Here is a 26,231-nt window from a genome sequence, read left to right as displayed (position 1 = left end):
AGCGCTATCGCGGTCTATATTTAATACTAGCTTCTGCACGCGACTTTCTTTTGTATTTACAAATTTTTATGGTTTTGTAGCCCAAATGGCAAAAACGGAACCCTTATAGTTTCGTCAAGTCCGTCTGTCTGTCTGTCCATCCGTCCATAAGTCACAGGCATTTTACTCGAAAACTGCAAGATGTACATAAATGAAATTTGGAGTACGGCTGTCTTGTCAAAGCCGCTATAGTTAAATTACAAAAATAAATATTTATAGGAGGGACACTCCATACACGTAACTGAAATGAAAAAAAAAAAATCTTTAACTCGCATCAACGTGGCACATATAGTTCGACAGCTCTTTAAAAAAGATAATAAGGTTCTCAAAAACTTTTTTGATTAAGTGAAGATTTACGGAAATAATCGCTCCCAAAGTAGCAAAAATTGTGAGTCCCCCTCTATCTTTCGTTTGTATCTATCTATCTATCTTTTGTTCTATCGTTTGTCCAAAAAATATGCAAAAATATGGAAAAGTAACGCTTAATAAATACATTCAACGAAAATTGGTTTCAACTTGGTTTTTGAGTTATTGCCGAAAAACTGTGCTTCTCAACAAAAGGACGTAAGTGCCGTGAAGATACGCTCTTTTTCTGGTAATAGATTTTAAGACTGTAGTAAGTGTTTTAATTGTGTTATAATATAACGCGCATAATATTACTTGATTTTTTTTCGTAATGGCTACGGAACCCTATCTTGGCGTGTCCGACACGCTCCTGGCCGTTTTTAATACTTAGAAATTCCACGATTAGGACCGTCCGAAACAGACATTAGTAAAGATTGACATTTTACTACTTTGACATTTCGCGATTTGGACCGTCCGAGACATAGACATTAGTAAAGATTGACATTTTACTACTTTGACATTTCGCGATTTGGACCGTCTGAGACATAGACATTAGTAAAGCTTGACATTTTACTACTTTGACATTTCGCGATTTGGACCACCCGAGACTTGGACGTGGCACGACTTAGACGATGTAAGACATGGACCTCTTACGATGTGGACGCAATTTCGACACTGACATTTTACGACTTTGACGTAAAGACGCCGGAGCCCTTGCAGGGTTAATGTTGGCGCATGTATGTATTAATAGAATTAAGACCTTTTATACCACATAATTGCAATAAACTATATGACTATGACTAACTTATAGCTTCGTGAAATAGGGCACTGATGTGAGAATGAGCAGCAGCGCTACTACGAATTACGAAATCCGGACTCCAACACTGCGCTGTGGAAGGCAAACCATTACTGTTATTATAACAGGCGCACTATTTTTCCAAGAAGGTCATGAAGATACACTACTGATCAGCCGACGTTCTCAACCACTCATGCAATTGCTCATGCAGTAAAATGTTAATAATTAAATAAATAATGATAATTAGCTCTTTTATTGCCATGGTATAAACAAGTAGATACATAACCTTACCAACAAAAAATTGTAAAACTCCCGACTTTTTCACTTCAAAGTTCAATATCTCAAAAACTGCTGAACTGATTTTGATAAAACATATCTAAGAACCATCACTAGAATTAAAAAACCGCATTCAAATCGGTCCACCTGTTTAAGAGCTACGGTGCCACAGACAGACACACAGACATACAGACACACAGACACACATAGCGTTCAAAACATATAACACCCCTCTTTTTGCGCCGGGGGTTATAATTAGGCACAAAATAGGTCTACACCTTGATAATGGGTGCCGGTCTCAGCAAAATGCTGGCTTAAGTTTCCAACGCTGGTTTTCAGCACGGACCCTTTGATGGGTCATTTGACAAAATTGTAACATTTTACTATGAGAAACTTGTCAATTTTGTCTAATTGTAGCACTTGTAAACTTGTGGTACAGGGCACAGATATTTATTCCGTTGCCTTTCGGAAGGAAATTTATTTCCCAAAAAAAAATCGAAACAACAAGGGAAAGTAACCTAGTTTATCTAACTAGATCACCAGAAAAACTTCTGGCTTTCAATTCGAAAACCTTCTTTCTCTTTGTTTCGACACTGCTTCAGGCTATCTCATTCGACCTTGGCTGACCAATCTTAAATTCCTAAAGTCCGCTATCACCGAATCTGGCCAACAAAGGCCGTCGTGCATTCACTATTAGATGAGTTTCTTTACGGCCTTTTTAGGGCCGATTTTCCAAAAAACCGATCTTATCAACCGATTGGCTATAAACCTTTTACGAGGGCAATAAAACCTCAGATTCCTAGATCCAACGGTTTGCGGGACGTCGACTCAGGAGCAGACACGTGACACCATAAATTATGTTGCTATGTCGCCAATTTTTAAATTTTATGGCGACGTCCTGTAATACCGGCAGAACGAGGATTTATCAAATTTTATGCCGTCACGGAAAATGTAGCTTCCGTTTTAATTATATTCTTTAGCCGCGGCTGAAGTAGGATAATGCTCGTCACATATTTTTAAGATAAAGTAGTGGTTTGCAAAAACGAGCTTTGGCTTTAGACTGTTACTATAAGTTAGTACTTTGCGGAGGTACATATCAATTTCCCAAATAAACTACCCAAAAATATTTCTCAAACTTTAACCTATTATATTTGTGGGGTTTAAAAGTCAAAAGTCAAAATATCTTTATTCAATTTAGGCTATAACAAGCACTTATGAATGTCAAAAAAAAAAATCTACCACCGGTTCGGAAAAACCTCTGTTGAATCCGGCAATAAACTCAACAAGGTATATTTTTTTTAAACAGATTTACAATATTATTAAATGATATGTATACATCACAAGTATTTAACACAACTTTATTTTTAACACAGTAGGTTCGCTATTTAAAGGGAAAATAAAGTTTGAAAAAAATAAAGTGGGCTTACAGTTTATTGTTATAAGATTTAATGTTATGATATACAAAGAGAATGTAGTGTACGAGGAGTGTAGATGGGTATAGAGCTATTTGTTGGCACACGAACTTTTAACAGGATAGATTCTAAGTTTCCTAATAAGATTAACTAAGTAACAATGTAAGCGAATCTTGCGATTCAATCTTCATTCGTTTTTCTGTGGCTTACATGATTTAATAGTTACCCATAGAGCCCCAAAGATAGTGTTATTGCCCTAGTACAAAAGGTTGTTTTAAAATAAAAAAAAAAAAAAAAAAAAACGGGACAATTCGCACCAATTGACCTAGCCCCAAAGTAAGCTTAGCAAAGCTTGTTTAAAATATAAATATTTCACAAAAATAAATCTGGTTTGATTCTTATGATTGGTTATTTGGAGTGGATGATGTCGAATTCGCTATGATTTTACGATATGACCGTAAAAGTAACAGGAGTTGAAATAAAAAATACAAAAAGACTCCAAATAACCAATCATAATTTGATTGCTTAGTAGCGACATCTCTTATCTGGGTGAGCGGTTAGTTCCGAAAGTGTGTTACGTCTCTCGATGAGGGCGACACATGGATGTCGCTAGTGCTGCTGCTTAAGTAGCGTAGTAGAAATAAGCAACCTGAGATATGGATGCATGGGAGAAATTTGCGTCTGTACTCCTGTCCAGTGGTAGTGTAGGGGTATGGCACGCAGCACGGAATGCTGAGGACCTGGGTTCGATTCCCAGCGCTGGTCTCTTTTTCTGGTTTTTCTTTGCATCCATGTCTCAGTTTGTATTTTCGAAAGTTTTCTTGTTTGAATAAGTTTTTAGTAAGTACAATTGTCATTTTTAATACAAGTTTTTTTTTGCTGACTGCACTTTTTTTAACTGTACTTGCATTGTTTTCCAAAGTACATTATCAAATTTCAAATCGATACCATTATAACCATTGAGACCACCAGAATCTCACTGCCAGATTAATGTGTTGTCCTCGAACTTACCAAATATATGCCAAATTTTACATTAATCTGACTTCTAAGGTCAAATTTGACTTCTAAGATTTGATTACACAGACAACGGGACAGATCAAAGTAAAAAAAATCTTGCCAAATGCAAGTCAGAGTCACGCAGTTAGGGTAACGTCAGCTCAATGATTTACAAACCTACCATCATTCTTTACAGTATAACTGTACTCTCTCACAAACAACACAGCCTTGGCACAAAAAGGCCGCCAGGGCAATGCTGCCATTAATATGCCGGTAACGAGAGCGTTGACAGAGGAACTAGCCGACTGGGGACTGCCGGATCGCTGCCAAGATTTTATATGTTAATAATCTTTAATTTAGGCTTCAGTTTGAACTAAGCAGCAATGAAAGTAAAATTTCACAAAAACTTCGTCTGCACCTGCTTGGGGTCAAAATATTCTCGTAAAGAATTCTCTTATAATACGTCACTTTTTATAATAACAGCGCTTTCAAAAATAATGCGCCACAAGAAACTTGGCAGAAAAGCATTTTTTTTAAATTTCGGCAATTTTGTAAGAATTGTCATACAAGATAATTGGTTCTTATAATTTCGGAATTTTCATTTGCCATAAAGTACTTTATTTCTGAAACAGTAATTTCTTTAGAGTGGATATTAAACTAACCAAACCTAACCTACTGCATTCTATATGATGATATTTTAAAAAATCCTGAAAAGAGTACGGTTCTATAAATTTTATGGCAAACGTTGGTATGGCAAGTGAAATTCGGGCAAATGAAATTCGGGCAAGTAAAGGTAAACGGTCATTATATCCAATCCAATCCAATTATATTAATATCCAATCTTGATTGGGTTCCAAATTATTATTCGTGGCTGTTCGTTAAGTTCTGCAAGACAATCGGGCTCTAGTTGGATTCATTTTAAATTTAGTACCTACCTTATTCATTCAGGCATACAAAGTACGGTTAACAAAAAACTTGTATTGTCTAAAAATACATTTGTAGCGGGGTTGACGATGCGACGGAAACGACTTAATAATAATCACACGGTTTATTAGGCAAACTCAATTACAACTGAGTGGTTCTAGGCTTGTTCTAGGGTATACACTCGGAGAACAGCAGGCGTTTCGAGCGAGACACCGTACTGCGATCAGAGTCGTACTATGATTCAGAACTATATTGGAAAGTGTTCAATGACTTGAATGCAGCCAACCAAGTATAATGCTATAAAGTACTCTGTGCAACCAAGTATAATGTTGTCCCTAACAAAAGACAACAAACGTTAAGTAAGCCGCGGTAATCACAATTCTAAGTTTACACATCGTTAGTGAGTTTAATTAGGGAACAGTGCCATCTATCGGTGCACTCCCGTACTACACATTTCTTTTTCAATTTTTTTATTTTCGATTCGAAGACGAACTGCATTTTGCTAGTTCTCTCAGCCAGTGTCACTTAACACGCGTCTGCCTTTTGCGAATTGAATTTATTATACTCGTTCGATTTGAGTGGAACTGACCTTTTCAGAGTGTAGGTACTCAATTTAGCGGGCAGAGGGTCAATGGCGGCTTGATGAATATATGCAAATGCGATGCTCCGTTTAGCCCAAACAATATCGCGTCCCTCAGGAAATTGAATGATATCAGAATCTTTGCTTGATTAAAAACTATGAATATTTTGAATACTCTGGGAAACGGGTTAACGCTATGTTCGAGGTAGGCTGTCAAATTTTGAAAAGCAGACATATTATCCCAAACAATATTAGGAATATCAAAGAGATGGCTTTTAGAATCAGCATTCGTTTAAACCATGATTAAGATGGTCAAATTGATGAGATTAGGACAGAAAACGAAATTATAACGGAGAACTAAGAGATGTCCAATAATGCAGCCGATACAAAACTCAAAGGCCGCTTGTAGACGTCCGTTGTTTTCACCGGACAACTAACTGCTTTTTTTGCCGGAGTTACGGTATGTATGGCTTACAATGAATGTGTGTACATGAACCGGACACTTGTCCGGCGACTTAGCCATACAACACCGCAAGTCTGGAAAATAAAACGGTCCGTGTTGGAAACAACGGACGTCTACAACCGCCCAAACAGTACAGCAAATTTTCACTGTAACCTTGTTTGTGTAAATATAATTGCAATTCACAGTAACCTGAAGAAAAATCATGGCTAGGGGTAAGATAGGAGTTTTAAGCAAAGACAAAGATATAAAGCAAAGCCACAGCATACAGCTACGACTCAGGTTCGACCTCCTATGGAGTATTCCTCTCACAAGTAGACGCACGCCCCCAATACTAGCTCCTACCATTTGATAGCCTACAATTTATTGTTGACCCCGTAGTATCTGTTAAATCTGATCCTCTATATAGCTGTTCATAGGCACACCATCTCTGTTTACGTATGTTACAGGATCTACAATGGGGCGTGTCCTTTTTTTGAACTCTTTTCCCTTGTTCTAGCTGCTAAATTCTATCACCGTACTACTCCATGTAAAAATAATTCCACCAACACCACCTCGATGGTTCTCCTTTCTTAGTTTAAGTGATCTTTTTAGTAGTTCCATTTGGTGTTATAGGCGTGTTTTTCCGCCCATGGAGAACCGCATGCCCATTTAACTGCCAATAAACTTAATCTCGTAATAATTTGTTATCCCAACAAATCAGTGAGCCTTAAAATTAATTAACGGCGGATCAACCGAGCGAAAATCAATCAATTAGATGGACAGGAAAAATCCCCCTGCAGTCGAGGAAAACACAAGCCGTCATTAGAGCCTGCAAGCGATTAAGTGACGCCAAGGTCAGAAGGGTAAGTCGATAGATAGAATGTAGTGGCGAGGCCGATTGTTCTGGTTAATGTAACGAGAAGACAAGTTGTTTGGGTTTTCGCGGAATAGAAATGTAATTGATTGATTCAAACACTGCGTTTCTGGGATGAGGTGTGTATCAAGTGATATCAATAAACTAACAATCTTTTTTCTAGATTTTTTTTTTGTTTCATACAGTGCCTCGACGAAAATAGCAGTTCCAGCAAAATCCAGAAGTAGGCAGCGTCATCTCTCCTTCCACATTCATTCTTCCTCATTCCGTCACTGTAGGCTATACTGCAATCACAAGCTGCTACCTGCCAAGCGTCTCATAGTAACAGAAACAGTCTGATTGTGTCCATTCCCTAGCTCCAACTACCGGAGGAGCAGGGAGTGCTATGAATCGCTGACCAGGTTTTGGATGCCAGATTGACTTACAAATGTGTACCGTATTGTCGTTGCCACCTATTTACCTATCACGTAGCAGCAGTCGACTCACCTGCGAACATGTCAGGGTGTATGGAGCGGAATTGGTGATGTCGGGGAGCAGCGCCCGGCCGGTGAAGCTGGGGTATCAAGTGGAGCCACAGCGCCATCTTGTGGCCGCGGTAGTGGCTTTTGACGCGGAGTTTTGTGCCTGAGAAGATGAACAGTACAAAGTAATACCAATTCGATTACTAGGCTACCACAGAATATTGTAAGTTCAGAGTGTACTAACATTTTGATTCCTAAGTTACCACAAAATCATGTCATTGTGATATTTTACGTCATTCGATATGCATCGGTATAGATAGACCAATAAAACTGTTTGCTACGACGAGGTTTTTATTATGACCTCGGAATTAAGTTGATTGATAGTACGAAAAACCCCTCGACTTTGTCTTCAAAGTTCAATATCTCAAAAACGGCTGAACCCATTTTGATGAAACATGTCTAAGAACCACTGCTAAAAAACCTGCTTTCAAATAAAAGAAACCGCATTCAAATTGATCCACCCATTTAAGAGCTACGGTACCACAGACACACACATAGCGGTCAAACTTATAACACCCCTCTTTTTGCGTGGGGGGTCGAAGGAATCAGGAATCGAAGTGCTTGGCTGGTTTTGTAAATGTGAATGATTTGATCGAAATTCCAACTCACTTATGCTTAGATACTGTTGCGAATTCAGCTCATATCTCGGCCAAGTTGAAGTGCTTTCTCCATGATGCTCCTCAGCTCTTGGCGTAGGGTCTCCCGTCTTCGCAAAAGCGGCTAACAGAGCCACAGCAGATTCTGAGACCGCCACGTCACCACGGGAGTAGTTCCGGGGGGCGTATGGCATCCCCCCTACAAGGGGGAGGCCTAAGAAGTAGGGTAGAGTTTCACTCGATATGCTTCCGAGGCGCTGGGAAAAAAAAAAGAATATTTTTAAATTTCTATTGTTTTATTTTTGTTCGAGCGCCAGAAAAATCTCGGGTGAAATGGGTCACTTTCCACCCTTGGTTATCAATCTACTATTTTTTGTCTTGTTACCTGTGGATAGTCAGCATCTTTGCTCTGATGCGTGAAATGAGCAAAGAAGGTCCTCGCGCCTCGCCTCGCGTGGAGCTGCGCGAGTCTTAGCGCGGGCGCAGCGACGGCCGCGTCGCTCAGCGCCTCGAGCGTGGCGTCGCGGATGTTGATGGGGTGCTGGATGGGCTTCTCCCAGTCCGTGTACTCGTTGCGGATGGCGGCGAACATCTCGTTGCGATGGTAGCGGTACACGTTGCGGACGTAAGTGCGGAGGATGCGGTTTCTGAAGAGAACGGTGCGATTAGAATTAAGCTTAACTAACTCCCAAGCTCATACAGGTACGATATCTTACACAAAATGACAAGGAATAGTCTCGACAAACGTTGTTAATAACTTAAATAAGTACGAAACAGACCATTAATTTGACAAAAGTCAAGAAAATCCTCTAAAGAGAGTAGAGACGCGCGGAAAAAATTACGTAAGATTTTTGATCTGTGGTGTCTTATAACCTGATACAACGTGATCACCACTACTTATTGACATTCGCATCACTACAATCTAGAACTAAGATATAAGCGATCAATCTGAGAGTACACCGGTTCATGAGATACAGCCTGGTGACAAACAGACAGACGGAAATTGGAGTCTTAGTAATACTTTGGTACGGAGCTCTAAAAATTTACCCTTTTACTACACGTCACCATGATCGGCAGGTACTTATTGACCAATGTCAAAATTCATTTAAGCGAAGAAATATCAAAAGTAAATTGCTAAAAGTGCACATTTTGTAACTCAAAGTTTAGTAAAATCACCTGTGATCTTCCTCAAAGCCGTGCCTAATGTCTTCTTCACTGAAGAACTGATAGCTCTCCGTCGTGGCCACGACCACGGCCAGCGCGCAGTCGAGGAACGCCTCGCTGGCGTGCAGCGCGCGCGTGGGGGCCTGCGCCGGGGGGGCCTCCTTCGGGAACGGCACGGAGGGGGCCCAGCCCGCCAGGAAGCGCGCGCGGGGGCTTCCACTGCTAGGAGGGCCGCTAGGGGCCGCGCGCGAATGCAAGCTACCAACCTGGAGGGAACACCGGGTTAGTAGTATACTATACGAGTAAACATAAGTGTATTTTAAGGGCCATAGTTATCACGCTGTTTGACGAATATCCGAGCGTTTTGACCGCTCGGTAAACGTCATTAGGACCCCACGTTTATTGCCGCATTCACATTTTATCTGTCGTGTTGTGTTGTGATGCTCTCTGTCTCTCTGTCTACAGATTTGATGCGACACAACACAAGCCGTCACAACACACTGCATCAGATAAATGTGAACGCAACCATATAAAATGTATGAAACCGATACCGTTCTGATGCGTCGCGTGAATGCGGCTTTAGCACAACGGAAAGACAAGTCACAAGAATTTTGATCACGCTAAATTCAGCATAAAATTGTATACCTGAGCATCACCTCTTTTAATAATACCTGCCAAAACACATTGACAAAAGAAATGCCGCAAAAATTTTACCCGAGCCCAGTGCGGATTGAATTTTAACATACCAACGAGGCATCATGCTTTTGCGGGTGTCCATTAGTAGACTGATATAGCCTGATGATGATCTTAGCATAACCTCACCAGTGGTCCTCGGCGGCCTCGTCCGGGGTACACCGCAGCGCCTGTGCCGTGTGCTCGCGCGCAAGTGACGCGTCCGGCGCCAACGCCGATGGGCTCAGCGCTGAGCCGCTCAGCAGAAGCACGCGGGATATTAAACCTGGATAACAAATCATGACTTTCATTATGAGCAGGACGTTTGTTCAAAAGAATCTAACATTTTAAACCGGTCACGTAGCTTTCTATTTCTTCTTTTTCTCGCAGACAATATGGCGTCGCGACTACTGCAGCATGCAACGGGTGAAAAAAAAATCAAAGGCGCCAGTTGGTATGAGCTATCACCTCGTAGCAACTGGTCTACAGGGTTTCCAAACAATGTCCCGAACATCTGAATTAAATGGCACTACTCGCTATTTCTGACGTGTGCAAGCGATCGAAAGATTTTACTATCAAAGGCGTCGAAAATGTAATTTTCTTGTAGTATGTCATTGTAGTATCTCTCCATTTCTTCCGTGGATGTCGTAAAAGGTGACTGAGGATATAGGTTAAGGTATACCGTAGGCGACAGGCTAGCAACCTGTCACTATTGTACCGTTTTTGTCAAACTTAAAACCTAAAATTGCTAAAAGTGGCTCCGAAGCGGTAACGTTTCGTGTGCTCTGCCAACCCCATTTTGGGAATAAAGGCGTGATGTTTGTGTGTGTGATGTCATAAGAAATATATCACAAGTTGGCTAACGAGCTATTGTGTCTCCTGATGGTGTGAACTCTTCCACCATGGTCTCTGCAACACCAGAGGATCACATTTCCTATAGGCCTAACTAAAACACCTCACCGCTGGCTAACTTCCAACGCCAGAAACCAGCTCATTATCTCATCATTCATTGGAAATTTCTAGAAGAATATTACATTTCCATTCCGAAGTGAAAAATGATAATGAACGCATCATAAATAACGAGCGCTTGTAATAATCATTAGCAAAGTGAACGGCAATTAACCGAGGAAGGTCCGATAAAAATAATTTATAGGACCGTGATACTGATCACAACTAACTAAACATACAGTGCATAAGTAGGAAATTAAATTTGAAAGAATGAAAGAAAGAAAGAAAATACATTTATTTAACGCCAAAAAAAAACATAGCATAGCATAGCATTTGCAATGTACTGTACCTATATCTTGTTGTGTTTCTTGCCGAATTCTTCTGAACAGAGTTTTTCTAAACCGGTGGTAGATTTATTTTTACATAGCAATATATATTTCAATTTTTACTTTCACTGCGAGTGTTAGGTTATCTATAAATGCGAAAAGTGTGAATGTGTATTTGCTCATTACTCATTGACACTAAAAGGGTTGTTAAAATTAATTAAAAAGTCGAAATCCTTCACTGGTAACCAGACCCATTACTTGTGATTATTGACCGTCACAACTTCGAATGGGACTTGACTGCTAAGTTTATTTAAGTAACTTACTTAACGGAGTTCTAAGCTACTAGACCTTTTTTTCCTTGTCTCAACTTTACCTTTAGTGTCGGGCAGCATAAGCAGCGCATTAGCGAGGGCCGCGCCCGCCGCGTGTCCGGCGAGCGTGACCCGGCGCGGGTCCCCCCCGAAGGCGGCCACGTTGCGTCTGACCCACCGCAGCGCCGCGGCCACGTCCAGCAGCGCCGCGCCGCCCGCCTGGTGGACCTCGTCCGAAGCTCCACTCGTTAAATAACCTGGGGAGACAACTTGATTACTAACACCCGGACGAGCGCGAGCGCATTCACTCTCTTTCTACCCTAAACCTACCCCATATCGCATAGAGAAGTAATGAAAGTGAAGTATGGAAGATCACAATGTTAGGTTCCCGATAGTGGATACACACACACACACACACACACACACACACACACACACACGCACGCACGCACGCACGCACGCACGCACACTCCTAGATTATTTTTAGACATCTGGGGGTCGGAGACCTGATGACCTGGTGACAGGTCTTTCCTAGTTCGGGCACCAGTCTCTGCCACACGGGTCTGACTGTAATTGTAACTAAGTTCAATACTGATGTTTAGTTGTAACCGGTGGTGAAGAAATAAATAAATATTATTATTATTATTGTGAATTCGAAGTATGTAAAGCAGCGTTTCCACCAATAATGTGCAAGGATGTGTTGCGAAGAAATATGTTATGAAATATGTGTTGATGTTATTTGTATTCTTTCCATGTAATGTATTTATGTGTATCGAGTGTGTGTAAATAAATGTTTCTCTCTCTCTCTCTCTCTCAATGAGATGGACGGATGACCTGGTCAAGGCCGCAATTTACGATGGATGCGCAGGCCGCTTCCAACCGAAGCAACTAGTCTAGATGTCCAACGGATGATATGATGGCTCACCTAATAACCCTATCCTATAGTTGAGCGTGACGACGAGCAGATGCGCGCGCGCAGCCAGCACGGCGCCGTCCTGCGCGTTGGGCGAGCCCCACTCGTGCGCCGGCGCGCCCACCCACACCACCACCGCGTATGGCGCCTCAACGCCACGCGCACCTTACAAATACAATTAATAATAAAAATCAAGAAACAATTTGTCGGTAATCGACCCAGTCCAACACTAAGCAAAACATCATTGCTAAAACCATTTTTCGATTTAGAGATTTTCGCTCGTGCTTGGGAGGTTATCGGATCTCTCACTCGCACTTCGCACGGCTTATTGATGTGTGCGAGCGAGAGATGCGATAACCTCCTGGTGTTAGTACTCACCGCTACCGGGTACATAGATGTTGAGAAAGAGGCAGTCTTCGCTCTGGTTGGCGAGGAGCGGGATCGTGGCTCGAAGGTCGTTGTAGGTGGCCAGCGGCATCTTTGTGAGCGCTGCACTCCTGGTAACAATAAATACTTATTTCAGCACGTACAAAGAAGAAGAAGCGTCCATTGACTACTTTCTGATCACTCATGCTATTCCATTCACTCACTCATTCTATGTCATTAATGGCCATGTACGCATTATGCGGCTAACCATGCGGTTTGAGCCTGCCGTCTCTTTACTACTTTGAACAGATAGTATATATGTACGTACGTAGCCAATGAAGAGAGAAATGTAATTCGCATTCCGTTTTTTTATGGTATAGGGGGCAAACGAGCAGGAGGATCGCCTGATGGTAAGCGATTACCGTCGCCCATGGACACCTGCAACACCAGCGTTGCCGGCCTTAAAGGTAGGAGTACGCTCTATTCTCAAAAACTTGAAGGTCATATCGGTCCGGGAATACCGCAGGCGATAGTTTATTCCAGAGTTTTGCTGTGCGAGGCAGGAAATTTCTGGAAAAACGCACAGTAGAGGACCGCCAACCATCTAAATGGAGTGCATTAGGAACATTTTAATAAATTGTCCCGCCGTCTCCATTTTTGAGCTGTCTGGACTTTTTGATTGGACCAGTCCAGGTGCTCATCCCATGAGACTTGATTGGTATTTTTGTCCAGAGATCCAGAAGAATTCGGCAAATATGTCTCGTTAAGTCCTACTTGAGTTTGATGGTCTTCGTCCCCAATCAAACGCATACAATATTACGCTTCATGGCTCTCTGACAAATTTTGAGCTTAGGAGCTTGTTCAACAACTTTTTGTTGAGTTTCTGTTATTTTATTTGACATATAATAAATGGAGACGATATCACAAATATTTGTCACGCAAGGTAATGGAACCCAATAGTGGTGGAGCAGGGAGATCGAAAGCTAAAGTTATTCATAAAAACTTGGATCGGCATTCACGCCTATTTACCAAAGTCATTGGAACTATTAGAATTATGGTTCCCCAAGTCTGCTGTTTGTTAAAGTTTGGCCAAGAACTTTTAATAGGCTCCGACCATGTTGTTAGGCTGAATGCGTCTACAAAGTTCACATGATTTAATATATCGTCCTTGTAACTCGAAAATTGGCCGCTCAGACGAAACTACTTTCCGTGGTTCACTTAATTTATTAGTTCAAAGCGGTGGTTTTGTTACACGAGTCTATTTTAGGTGTGGTTTTTAGGAAGCTACTGTCGCTTTGCGTATTTTCTACAATGATTCGTTGAACTGACATTTGACTATATTTGGAACTCGGTTACTTCACAATTTCACGGTTCCACATCTTTTATCTGTCAAAACAAACATGATCAAACCCTAATAGTTAGGGATTTTTCTTACCTGTATTAGAACTAACAGAGAAACTTTCAGCCTTTCTAACGTGATGAAGATCTGGCACTGGCGGGTTCTTGCTTCATTACCTATTAGCTGGCTGCCACGACTCTGTCTGGGAAGAATTCGTTTATCGCTATCCCGCATGAATTTATCCCGGATAAAAACTATCCTATATCCTTTTCAGGGTCTCAAGCAATTTCCATGGCAAATTTCGTCTACGCGTGCGGTGCGTTGAGAGTTGAGGGCAACCGGTGGATGCAAGTTGTCATTCACTGTGGCATTTAAGGGGGAGAGACTTTGTTCCGCAGTGGACGTCTTCCGGCAGATGATGAAGAGGGGTTTAAGCATATAGAGGTAACAGACAGACAGATAGCCAGACAGAGATACATACTTGTTGGATATGTCTGGGTATCGCTGCGGGCAGACTGGCGCGTAGGCGTCGGCGAGGCGGGTGCCGGACCACGCGGGCGCCGGCGGCGGGGCGCCAGCCGCTGCGGCGCCCCCGCGTACGGCACCCCGCGGAACACCTCCACGGGCTCCAGGCGCCGGGACGCCGGCTCCACTATGATGCCGCGGATAGCTCCTGGAAGAACAGTGGAGATGTAGACAAGTTTGACCCCGTCAAAGGAACAGGCTGTGGTGAAAGAGTCTTTGCAGCCTGTTTTAAAACTCCCGACGCAAAAAGAGCGGTGTTGTGTTTGACCGCTATGTGTGTATGTCTGTCTGTCTATGTGTCTGTTTGTGGCACCGCAGCTCTTAAACGGGTGGACCGATTAGAATGCGGTTTTTTATTTGAAAGCAGGTTTTCTAGCAATGGTTCTTAGACATGTTTCATCAAAATCGGTTCAGCCGAAGTGACAAAGTTGTGGGTTTTCCAACTTTTTGTTGGTCAGGTTACGTTATGAGTTTTATGGAATATAAAATGTAAAGCTCTTAATCAGTGGACGTCTCCCGGCTGGTGAGGACGATGCCGGTGAATACAATAAAAGTCTGTCTAATACGAAAATAAAAACTGAAACATGCATGCACAGAAAAAACCCAGAAAGAGAGACCAGCGCTGGGAATCGAACCCAGGTCCTCAGCATTCCGTGTTGCGTGCCATATCCCACCACCACTGGACAGGAGTTTAGACACAAATTTCTCCCATGCACCACACATTTTAGCCTGCTTTTTTCCTTTTTTAGCCACTTAAGCAGCGACACTAGCGACATCTATGTTTAGCTCTCATCGAGCATCTATGCATACATCCATGTTTCAGTTTGTATTTTCGTTGGATTTCACGGGATGACCGTAAAAGTAACAAATTTGGAGTAAAAAAATACAAATACAAAAATACTAATTATACAAAAAATAATAACTTGTTAATAACAAACTATGCAATCTATCAAGGATAGTGTACTCAGATTTCTTAAGTGAATTAATTATAGAAACAATTCAGTAGTTCCAAAGATTATTTCTACCTACTTATGCAGACAAACCGAGTTTACCTATGTATTGTATGTAATATGGAGCGGTGTCTCCAAAGTCTAGACACATTTCGAATACCTGCTTGGAGGTCTGGGACCTCCAGGTCTCTGACCTTAGGTACTTTATGCTTCTGGTTAATCAAGAGATACATTTTCTTTGCTTTCATATACGAGTTATACTGTCAGATTGTTTGATGATTTTTTTATTTGTTTTGTGTACACCATGCGTTATTTAGTATGGATTATTTTTATATATACAAACATCATTGCTTTATCTTCATCACTTTTATCTAATGCCATTTCATCGCCGGAGCTGCTTGCCGTAAGATGAAGAACATCTTCACCAAAATTGTAACCACATTTTAATTTTATAATGATTACCAGATGCATTTCCAAGCAAAACAGTACAATTCGTCGTCGTTATGTTTTTTGGTTAATGAATTATAGTGTTTCAGAAATATAACGTTTTAAACTTTCGTGATTCTCACTCATAGTCAAAATGCTGTTAAAAATCGCCAGGTAAACAAGTCAGCCATAGACGAGCATAGCGATTGTTGGAGTCAGGACCAAACCACTGGATTGAGCTTCACAATCCCAAAATTCTGTCCACGGAACGTCATTTTTACTCAAGAATGGTACGTGAAGCAGTTGAAATAAAAAAGCATAAGAATTTCAACCGAGACGATGGGTGTAAGCTTTCATCTTCGTGGAATCCTGTTATTAATAAGTGTCGGCGTCGGGATGAATGTTCGGAGGGACGATCGGACGTTGTTAGTGTTGTGTGTCGGTGTGATAGGGTGACTAATAAAAGTGACCAAGTGCGGGTAGTTCGTGATACGAATGCCGGTACTATTAGTGATCAAGTGCGGGTAGTTCGAAGAACTCGCGCTGCTAGGCAGACTTGACACCCCACACTTCAGTCTACTCGTGACCATGGCAACTGAAACGTTTCCGAAACGTCGAGGTAAATATATTATTACTCGTGTAAAAATAGCGTGATAAGTCTCGTTTATGGTATTTTGACTATGAGTAAAATAATAAATAAATAAATATCACGGGACAATTCACACCAATTGACCTAGTCCCAAAGTAAGCTTAGCAAAGCTTGTGTTATGGGTACTAAGCAACGGATAAATATAATTATATAGATATAGATACATACTTAAATACATATTAAAACCAAGACCCGAGAACAAACATTCGTATTTTTCATACAAATATCTGCCCCGACACGGGAATCGAACCCGGGACCTCAAGCTTCGTAGTCAGGTTCTCTAACCACTAGGCCATCTGGTCGTCTAAAAATGAGTGTTTCAGAAATATTGTTAGTGATTATTTTATTTACTCGCATTGATAAATATCAATGACGCATTTACTTCACACCAGTTTAACTTAGTCAAAATGAAACCTTTACCAAAATTTGAGCAAATAATGACAAGTCTTGCAACGTTCTAACATTACATTCATGGGTTGTCGTGAAAACAAACGCCGCTGCTCCATATAGCCAAAGAAAGGTCCTGAACGCCGCTAAAATTAAATTACTCGGCTAAATGCCCCCTTCTTCCGTATATAATCACTTCAATTCGAGATATCTCTTAGCTGAATACTTCAAAGTTACCAATTTTACACTGAAATTGTATTTCAAATTAGGCGCCTCCGGAATTAACTCGAGCAAACGCTCAGTTATAAACGTTTAAACAAATTTGGAGAGGTTTTAAAGGTTTAACAGTCAGTCCTATCTGAACTACAATCCGCAAGCGTAATCAATTTGACCCCGGGTCGCTTAATACAAAACGTAACGACGCCATTTGGCCGCAGGATCTCAGGGTTTTCCCTCTGATTGGATTGCCTGCTCCCGGGCTTAGTTGGCTACCTGTCTATCAAACAAATGTAAATGCATGCGAACTACAGCCTAAGCGTAATTTAAATATTAATGATTTAATTACTTCATGAACGGATTTCGGAGCCCGGCCGGATGTAATTTATGTATGCGTTGCGCCCCACCGACGCACGCTGTAATGAAAATTTTACGAGAAATGTTTCGTAGAGAAGCGCTAGACAAAAATGTTTTATATTCTGCTTGAGCAACGCGTTTGATTTTGCGCTCTTTAGCCTTTTTTAGATTAAAAATGCTCGCTCTGCTCGCTATTTTTGTTACTATTTCGTGTTTGTTTTGTTGTTCAATTTTAATTTGTTTAACTGGATTGAGAAGCTCTTTGTTGTGTTGATTTCGGAACATGTTTCGAACTTTTTACAACAACAGTTGGTTTTCATAACATAACACAGTAACAATTTAATGTATAAAATAAATTATGTATTATGTTAATCAGTTGCAAATCCTGTTTTACTGAACACGTTGGTGATACGTATTTACGCTGCACGTTCATTAATATTAATAATCATTTCAACTTTACTTTATGTAACGCTTTATGGATGTAATTATTTAAATAGGGCATACGTGTCACTAGTCAGGTTGCCTTGATAAACCTTAATAATGACCCACGGATGGAACTGAACAAAAATTGGTTGGATTTTACATTAAAAAAAATGAACTATTGAAAATATTTTTGTATCGTTAGCTGGCGCGTGAGGTATAATTAGATATAGACTTTAACTTTCGACAGACTAAAGTGGTTATAGTAACAAACACCGGGGTTTAAGTTAGGTACTAGAGTAAGCTTCGCACGTGCAAATATAACCGTAAAATTTTGTTAACCATTAATTATATATGGAAAATTCAATTTTATGCAGTCCTGGATTTATAAATAGGCCGTATAGGCCGCGGCCTAGGGCGGCAGATTTTTTTGAAATCTTTTTTTTTTTATTTTTTTGAAAGTTACATAGGGCGGCGGATATAAAGTGGCCTACACTCTAAAAACATAAATCCGCCACTGATTTTATGGTCGATGCCGCGAGATTGACAACAACTTTGTTGTTAGGTTGACATGAAATTAAAATATTTACCGTCCACATTATTAGTTGTTGTAATTACATCCATACTAATATTATAAATGCGAAAGTGTTTGTATGTATGTTTGTCCGTCTTTCACGTCGAAACAAAGCGACATATCGACGTGATTTTTGGCATAGAAATAGTTTATGGGCCAGAAAGTGACATAGGCTACTTTCTATTCCGAAAAAATGCACAGTTCCCGAGGGAACAGCACGCGATAACCGAATTCTACGCGGGCGAAGCCGCGGGCAAAAGCTAGTATTTGTATAAATAAAAGTTTGCAGTAAAAATTACTGCACGGCGACCAAGTGATTGTTGGATAGTTAGTTGTTGTAACACATACCAGTTCGGTATTAACTGTTTGGGTATGTATTATAATACCGAAATACGAAAGATCGAATTTCACAAAACCTATGGACGGAAGGCCGAATATTAAAACGTCGAATGGATACCTATATGGCCGAAATTTTGAAATCTTGAAAATACATTTGACCGGAAGCCTAAAACCCGAAGACTACAATCCCGAAGATCAAAATACCTACACGTCCCGAAATCACTACAAATAAAATAATCGACGGTTAATAAATCGAAAATCAAAATACCGAAACCATCGTTTTATATATCTATATTTCTGCTATATATATTTTTAAATGGCAACATTCCGACTTTTTCAAGCGGGGGTAGATTGACATTTATATATAATTTTCTGTGCTGTTACAAAAAATACCTAACATCGAAGGTCAAGAATACCTCAACTATCCGAGTCGTTTCTGCTCTGAAACGTCTTCCTCGCTCGCTCCGCTCGCTCGCTGTTGGCGAGGTACCAAAAGTAGGTGTCATAAACGTCGTATCCCACGAAAGTGGCGTAATTGCAAAACAGCAACTTTTCAGGAGCAGCTTTTTTGTGTTTATTAAAAATAATAACAAAGATATTGATATTTTTTGTTTTAGTATCATGTATTAACATCCTGTGGTTGGTTTAGAAAAAAAATTGGTAATAATAATAGAATTTAAAATAGTTATGTCCCTTAATTCCTTATTCTCCGTTGTATTTACCGTCGAAAGCACCAAACTTTGGTTCTTAGGAATGTTGTGGCCTTTTTCGTCGTAAATGTTGAGGTCGCAATCGCCATTAAGTCATTTCTCAATTAAAAAATTGCTGGTTAACCATTTTCATCGCTCAAGAAAATAATTAGTTTTTAAAGAAAATGTACAATTTGAATATTAAAAAAAACAAAAAAATTAAAGATATAAATCTTTAATAAAATCCGAGTTATTTTAAGAAAATAGTAACACTATTAAAAAAACAATTAAATTACCTCTCAGGCATTAAAAAATATTATAATAGGTAATTAATAAAAAATAAAAACACTGTTCTTCTCTTGTTAATCTTTAGATCAGATAATTAACTTGAGGAACATAGAAAATCACAAAACTATAATTGCTTCTTAAATCTCAAATATAAAAGAAAGTAAGTAAGAAATTAAGTGTAAGTAGCAATATAAAAAAAAAACAGTTAAATCGCCTCTCGGACCATAAAAAAAACTCAATACACTGTTCTTCTCGTATTAATCTTAAAACATTGTTTTTTTATACAGTATAGGCTTGCGTTTGGCCACAATCACGCCTGATGGAAAGCGAGGATGAGGCCTACGATGGAGCACGCTTGCCTAGTAAATGCTCATTCACCCTGGAATTGAAAGCGGCCAAATTGTAGTGTTCAGGAAACACAGTCGCAGGCAGGGAATTCCACTCTTTTGCTGTGCGGTTGATGAAGGAAGAGCGAAAACGCTTTGTGCGGATTTTTGGAATACTGACAACGTAAGGGTGGAGACCCCGCCTACTTCTGGTCGACCTGTGGAAGAAAGGAGCAGGTGGAATAAGGTCGTGCAATTCCGAAGCACATTCTCTGAAATGTAGCCTGTAGAATATCGACAGGTAAGCCACTCTTCTGCGATGACGAAGGCTCTGACGACAAAAATCCGCGTCGCAGGCGATGCCGATGAGCCTCTTGTCTGCGCTAATTGAGATGAGTGATAACGAACTTTAGTAACATCATCATCAGCCGGAACACGTTCACTGTTGAACAAAGGCCTCCCCCTTAGAACGCCACAATGAACGATAACTCTAGCATCCACCTGATGGGAGGCCTGCCAACGCTTCGTCTTCCGGTTCGTGGTCGCCACTCGAGGACTTATCTCCCCCAACGGTTATCTGTTCTTTGAGCGATGTGACCCGCCCATTGCCACTTCAACTTGCATTATTTTTCCAGCTATGTCGGTGACTTTAGTTCTTGGACGAAATTCCGTATTCCGGATTCTATCGCGCAAAGAAACTCCAAGCATAGCTCTCTCCATAGCTCGTTGCGTGACTCTGAGCCTCTCTAAAAGGCCAACAGTCAAGGACCACGTCTCAGTGCCATAAGTCGTCACTGGCAACACACACTGGTCGAAGACTCTAGTCACTGCGAAATATTGGACGAGAAGATATTACGAAGTTTCCCAAACGCTGCCCATCCGAGTTGGATTCTTCGGGTGATCTCTTTGTCGAAGTTGAACCTACCCAATTGGACAACTTGTCAAAGATAAACATAGTGGTCAGCAACTTAGTGTATCGTTACCATCGATAACCGGCACGGGTGTGACATGGACATTTGACATGATTTTAGTCTTGTCCAGGTCACTGAGCATAGTATTGAGCTCCTCCAGCGACTCTGCCATTATGACTATATCATCCGCAAAACGAAGATGGGTGATGTACTCGCCGTTGATATTGATGCCGAACCTATTCCAAGAGCTTGAAAACTTCCTTCAACGCATTTGTGAACAGTTTCGGAGAAATAACGTCTCCCTGTCTCACACCTCGCTGCAGTTGGATTGGTTGTGTGCTCTCGTCCTACAACCGGATCGTCATAGTGGCGTTTGCTGTACAAACTCTTTAACACCTCGATGTATCTATAATCAATATGGCACCGCTGAAGAGACTGCATTACAGCCCAGGTCTCGATTACATCGAAGGCTTTTTCATAGTCCACAAACGCTAAACATAGTGGCTGATTATACTCTTCAGTCTTAAAATTGTTTTGTTCTGTTTCTTCTATACTTATAACGAGCTCGGGCAAATTCACATTATTGTTGAATTCTAAAATTACTTCTGATTTAATTTGAAGGTAAAAACTCGATCTCTTGTTTACAATCCGGCGGCATTGGAGACTCAATAGGTTTGCTTTCATTTCATATAAATTGTGGATACAAAAACAGCCTACAGAAAGGTAAATTTAAAGTCTTGTTTATAGTAAAATCTTTGTTAAATGATAAAATAAAAATCATAAAAAAGCCTCTATGGACTTAAGGACTCATATAGTTTAAATAAAATTAAGTGTTATTTTTAATTTTAATTTGATGGAAACACATCGAAAACCGAAATTACTTTCGTTTACTGTTCAAATTCACCAATAAACCTAATTTTATAACACGTAAACACATTAATTAAAGCAAAATAATTATTTTGTCGTAGAATAAAGACACAAATGCCATTATGGCTTCTTCTCTTCCATACATTAGCTTTTTTTCGATTCCGCAGAAAAATGCTACAATCAGCACAAGGGCCTTGTTCTGCGTTTTACGAAGATTATGACAGTGTAAATTAAAAATACGTTCTATTATAGCTCAGCAATTATAAAAAAGATATAAGGAAGTAATTATTTATTACTTGATCTCAAAATATGTGTATATGTTGTAATTTACTACCTATTGTCGACTCCTTTATGACTTTTCTTTTCTCAACTACATTACTTCCAATACGCAAGACTATAGTGCTCACAATCGCAGTCCGCGGAGTAATGAATGAGCGGCGCTTGTGCCCCCACCCGCACCGCACACGCGCGGTTCGCGCCTCAAAGAAAGCCCTAACGGCGGTAGTGGCTTTTATTTACGTCAAGTTTTGCCGCCAGGAAATAGTGGCCTTTTGATAAAACTGAATATCAAGAAAAGTTTTGAACTTATAAAGACAATTATTACACTCAAAGATGCCTAATTTAATGTAGAATGTAAAAATGAAATAAAAGAAAAAAGCCCTTATGATCATAGGGGCAGTTTTCGGGGGATACGACGATAAGGACATCATCGGTTACATTTATTTTAGTCCTGGAGCTCCCTTTGGTACACCCTAGCTGGTGCCTCGCTGACAGCCACCGAGCGAAGCGAGCGAGTAAGACCTTTCAAGACAGAAGCGACTTGGATAGTTTAGGTTCAGAAGGCTAAGGCGGGAGCGAAGCGGCGGCTACAATGAGGGCTATCGTTTTTTGTCTCACTAGATGGCGCACTGTTGCGTGAGGTTTTTAAGTATGGCTTTCAAAGTCTGTTATTACGGGCGTGAAAACAAAGTTTAGATTAAAATCTTATTTAATACATCTTAAAACCGTACCATAAAAATATCGAGCATGCCACAGTGTTCCATAGTCCCCGTTTTGTTCGGAAAAAAGGGAGGACAAAGGTTTCCGAAAGACAAAACTGTCTCAAAACACAGACATTCAATGTCCCAGAACGCATATTTGCCATAATTAATTTCAGATATTGCAAAATATTCACAAAATTATTCTAATTATAAATAAACCCGCGTAGCTCACCCAAAAACTATGAGATTTGACATTTCGGAGACCTCACGCTACACTAGCGCCTCTAGCGGCGAATTCATACGCGATAGCCCTCATTGTTCTGATTGGTGATTGTTTTCAGCTGTCAGTGTTACCTGCGTGTGTGTGCACAATGCGCGAGCTGTAGCGCGGGCCGGCGGCTGCCAGCGACGCGAGCACCAGCGTTGCCCACCAGGCCGTCCATGCGCGCTCCATGCGCCATCACGCGACGCTGGCCTGCAGACAAACACCACAGCACATTAAATACAGTCGTGGGAACTGAAACACGCACAGTCAACGTCATAAATAAGTGATCATTCCGGTACCTTGTCGCTTTCAGTCGTTACATAATTTCGTAGGGCTTTTCAAACATGAAGTTAAAGTGACGAGGTACTAGCTACTGCACTACTTTGCGGTGGAGAAAATCATGATTATCCATTTTATTTTAAACATGGTCTTCCGCAAAGTAACGCCTGAATCCCTCATCCATACAGTTTCTCATTTTTAATATGAGTTAGTAACAGTTCCTGAGACTGTCGACTCGGGCCAGACTTCTTTTACAAAATGACAATTGACAATCGCTTTTCCCGCATTCAGATCTAAGGCTCATGGCAACACTGGCGTTTTGTGGGTGCTATAATGCCAATTCTTAATAAACTTAGCATGTCAATGACCAATATTGATAATTCTACAATAATTAATTATAGAAAGATGTCAGAACATAATTTTGCACATTTATTTTCTTAAATTATATTACTAGTATTTCCCAAAGCCGAGAGGAAAATGTTTTCTTTTTTGTCACGAGGAAACGTGCGGAGAATATTATATGACAGCATAAAGTATTTACAGCAGGAAAAGGTTGGGTATGCCAGACAGCCTGTCAGTCTGACAGTCAGTCGGTTACCTTCTTCTTTTATGCATATAGTTTACCCTTTTTAGCGACAATTACTGCATCAGCAAAAAAAAAACAACACACCTAATACTTAGACCTAATACTACTTAAACTCTTGGAGACATGTTTTCAAAATGACGGAATGAAAGGATTCAATCACGTTTATTGTTTGCTTATTATTTTGAAAGAGTCCGTTTGCAAATTAAGCAAACTGTCTAAGAATCATCGCTAAAAACCCTGCTTTTAAATAAAAAAACCGCATTCAAATCAGTTCACCCGTTTAAGGAACAGACACACAGCGGTCAAACTTATAACACCCCTCTTTTTTCGTCGGGGATTAAAAACTTGCAATAATACAATACTTTATTTGTTGACAGCAATAAAAATTCCAACCAATTTATCGTCCGGTTCGACAACTTTGTATTCCATTCTGGAATTAGCGCTGCGTTAGTCAATTCTATGCTCCATTTATTTGCCAGCTAGCTGACAGGTCTGTCAACAATCTGTTGAATCGCCGGTTGCCTATAACGGATGAATACGTAATTCTACTGAAATATTATATCATGTCGAACATTGGCTCACTTTTTCGGGATGATTTATTTAAAAGGGACTTCGGGTAAAGGTTTCGCGATACGTTATAACTGGGTGATGTAAGCTGAAATGATGTTAAAACTGTTTTTGACTTGCGAGGACTTTTGTTAAGTAATAGAAATATAAATAATTTATTTGCAAGAATACAGGTGCAGGTGTTTGCAGGTGGTAGGACCTTGTGCAAGGTCCACCCGGATTGCTACCACCATCTTGCTTGCTATACCCCTGGCGTTGCAGATGTTTATGGGCGGTGGTGATCTCTTACCATCAGGAGACCCAGATGCTCGTTTTTCATCCAGTCGAAAAAAAAACGGGAAAGCTTTTTTAAACCGAATGCGATAAAGGCAACAGCAAGGGCCAATTGTGGCATTCTAAGGAGGAGGATTTTGTTCAGCAGTGGACGTCTTCCGGCTGATGAGGATGGTGGAAAATCAACATGACGTCTACAGCTGAATGATTCCACATAGGTACATGATTTACTTTCTTTGCCTGTACCTACGAAATGATAATGACTTCTCTTTCGTAATCACAATTATCAGAGTTTATATTAAAACTCTCCAAATGAATACAGCCTAATTATACCGGGTTCCATCATTTGATGCGTAGCATTCAGAAGTTGCCGCGTCGGGAAATGAGCCTGCTAATTACTGGCTTTTATCTATACGGCTGTTGTATACAGCTTGCATGGATGTGTTTTAAATTGAAATATGTAATTAGTTCATTAAGCTACGTTCGTCTTCATCATCATCATCATTATGATCAGTCGTAAGACTCCCATTGTGAGACAAGGCCTCCCCTATATTTGTTTCAGGATGCAGATGGGGCTACCACGTTTTTGTAGCGCATCGGGTTTGCTCGCAGAGGCGCGTACCAACTGTTTTAGGTCAATAATACGAAACAGAACAGCGTCCTTGATGCGCCGTGTGAGTATGGTGTTGGAGTCTCCTGCTTGCATTTTTGGAAACACTGGGATTCAGTACATTATGGAATCCAGAGGCTCTGTATATAACCTAATGTAAATCTAGAGTTAACTAATATTTATGGACATGGTCTGAATTCAATGTTTTGAATTTGAATTTGAATATATACCTCCAGGTGCTTCGGTTGTAAGCGGCCTGCATCCACCGTAAACCCGCGACTTTAATCATCAACCGACCATCGTGTTGGTCACCATTCGAGAACTTTTCAGCTCAACGGCCATCCTATTTAGGTGCTACGTAGTTTATTGCCTGGCTACGTCAATTAGGTAAGGAAATATTAATACATATTAATAATAATAAATAAATAGACCCACTTGCTCGTTTGCCATCCAGTCGAATAAAAAAATATATATTAATACGATTTTGCAGGTGGTAAGACCTTGTGCAAGGTCCTCCCGGATTGCTACTACCTGCTACGTGTAATCCTGCCGTGAAGCAGCAGTGCTTGCACTGTTGTGTTTCGTGGAGAGTAAGACAGCCGGTGAAATTACTGGCGCTTGAGGTATCCCATCTTAGGCCTCTAGGTTGGCAACGTATCTGCAATACCCCTGGTGTTGCAGATGTTTATGGGCGGTGGTGATCTCTTACCATCAGGAGACCCTCTTGCTCGTTTTCCATCCAGTCGAATAAAAAAAAAACATCCGTACAATGTTCAAGTCGACGACGTTAACCGTTGAAGTTTCATTCTGTGGAGTGTGTGGAGTCAATCCTGGCCGGACTAACTGAATGTTACTACCAAATGATTGTAATATTATCACCGAATTCACATTACATCAAATTTTTAAA

General features: G+C 40.6%; 1 pseudogene; it reads right to left on the bottom strand.

The window, feature by feature from the left end:
• LOC141426295 (neuroligin-1-like) overlaps nt 1-26,231 on the bottom strand; it is a 232,649-nt pseudogene that overhangs the window by 18,687 nt on the left and 187,731 nt on the right.

This window comes from Choristoneura fumiferana, chromosome 3 (genome assembly GCF_025370935.1).
Source record: "Choristoneura fumiferana chromosome 3, NRCan_CFum_1, whole genome shotgun sequence".
NCBI lineage: Eukaryota > Metazoa > Arthropoda > Insecta > Lepidoptera > Tortricidae > Choristoneura > Choristoneura fumiferana.
The sequence above is the reverse complement of the archived record's forward strand: the minus strand, read 5'-3'. Positions and strand labels throughout refer to the sequence as shown.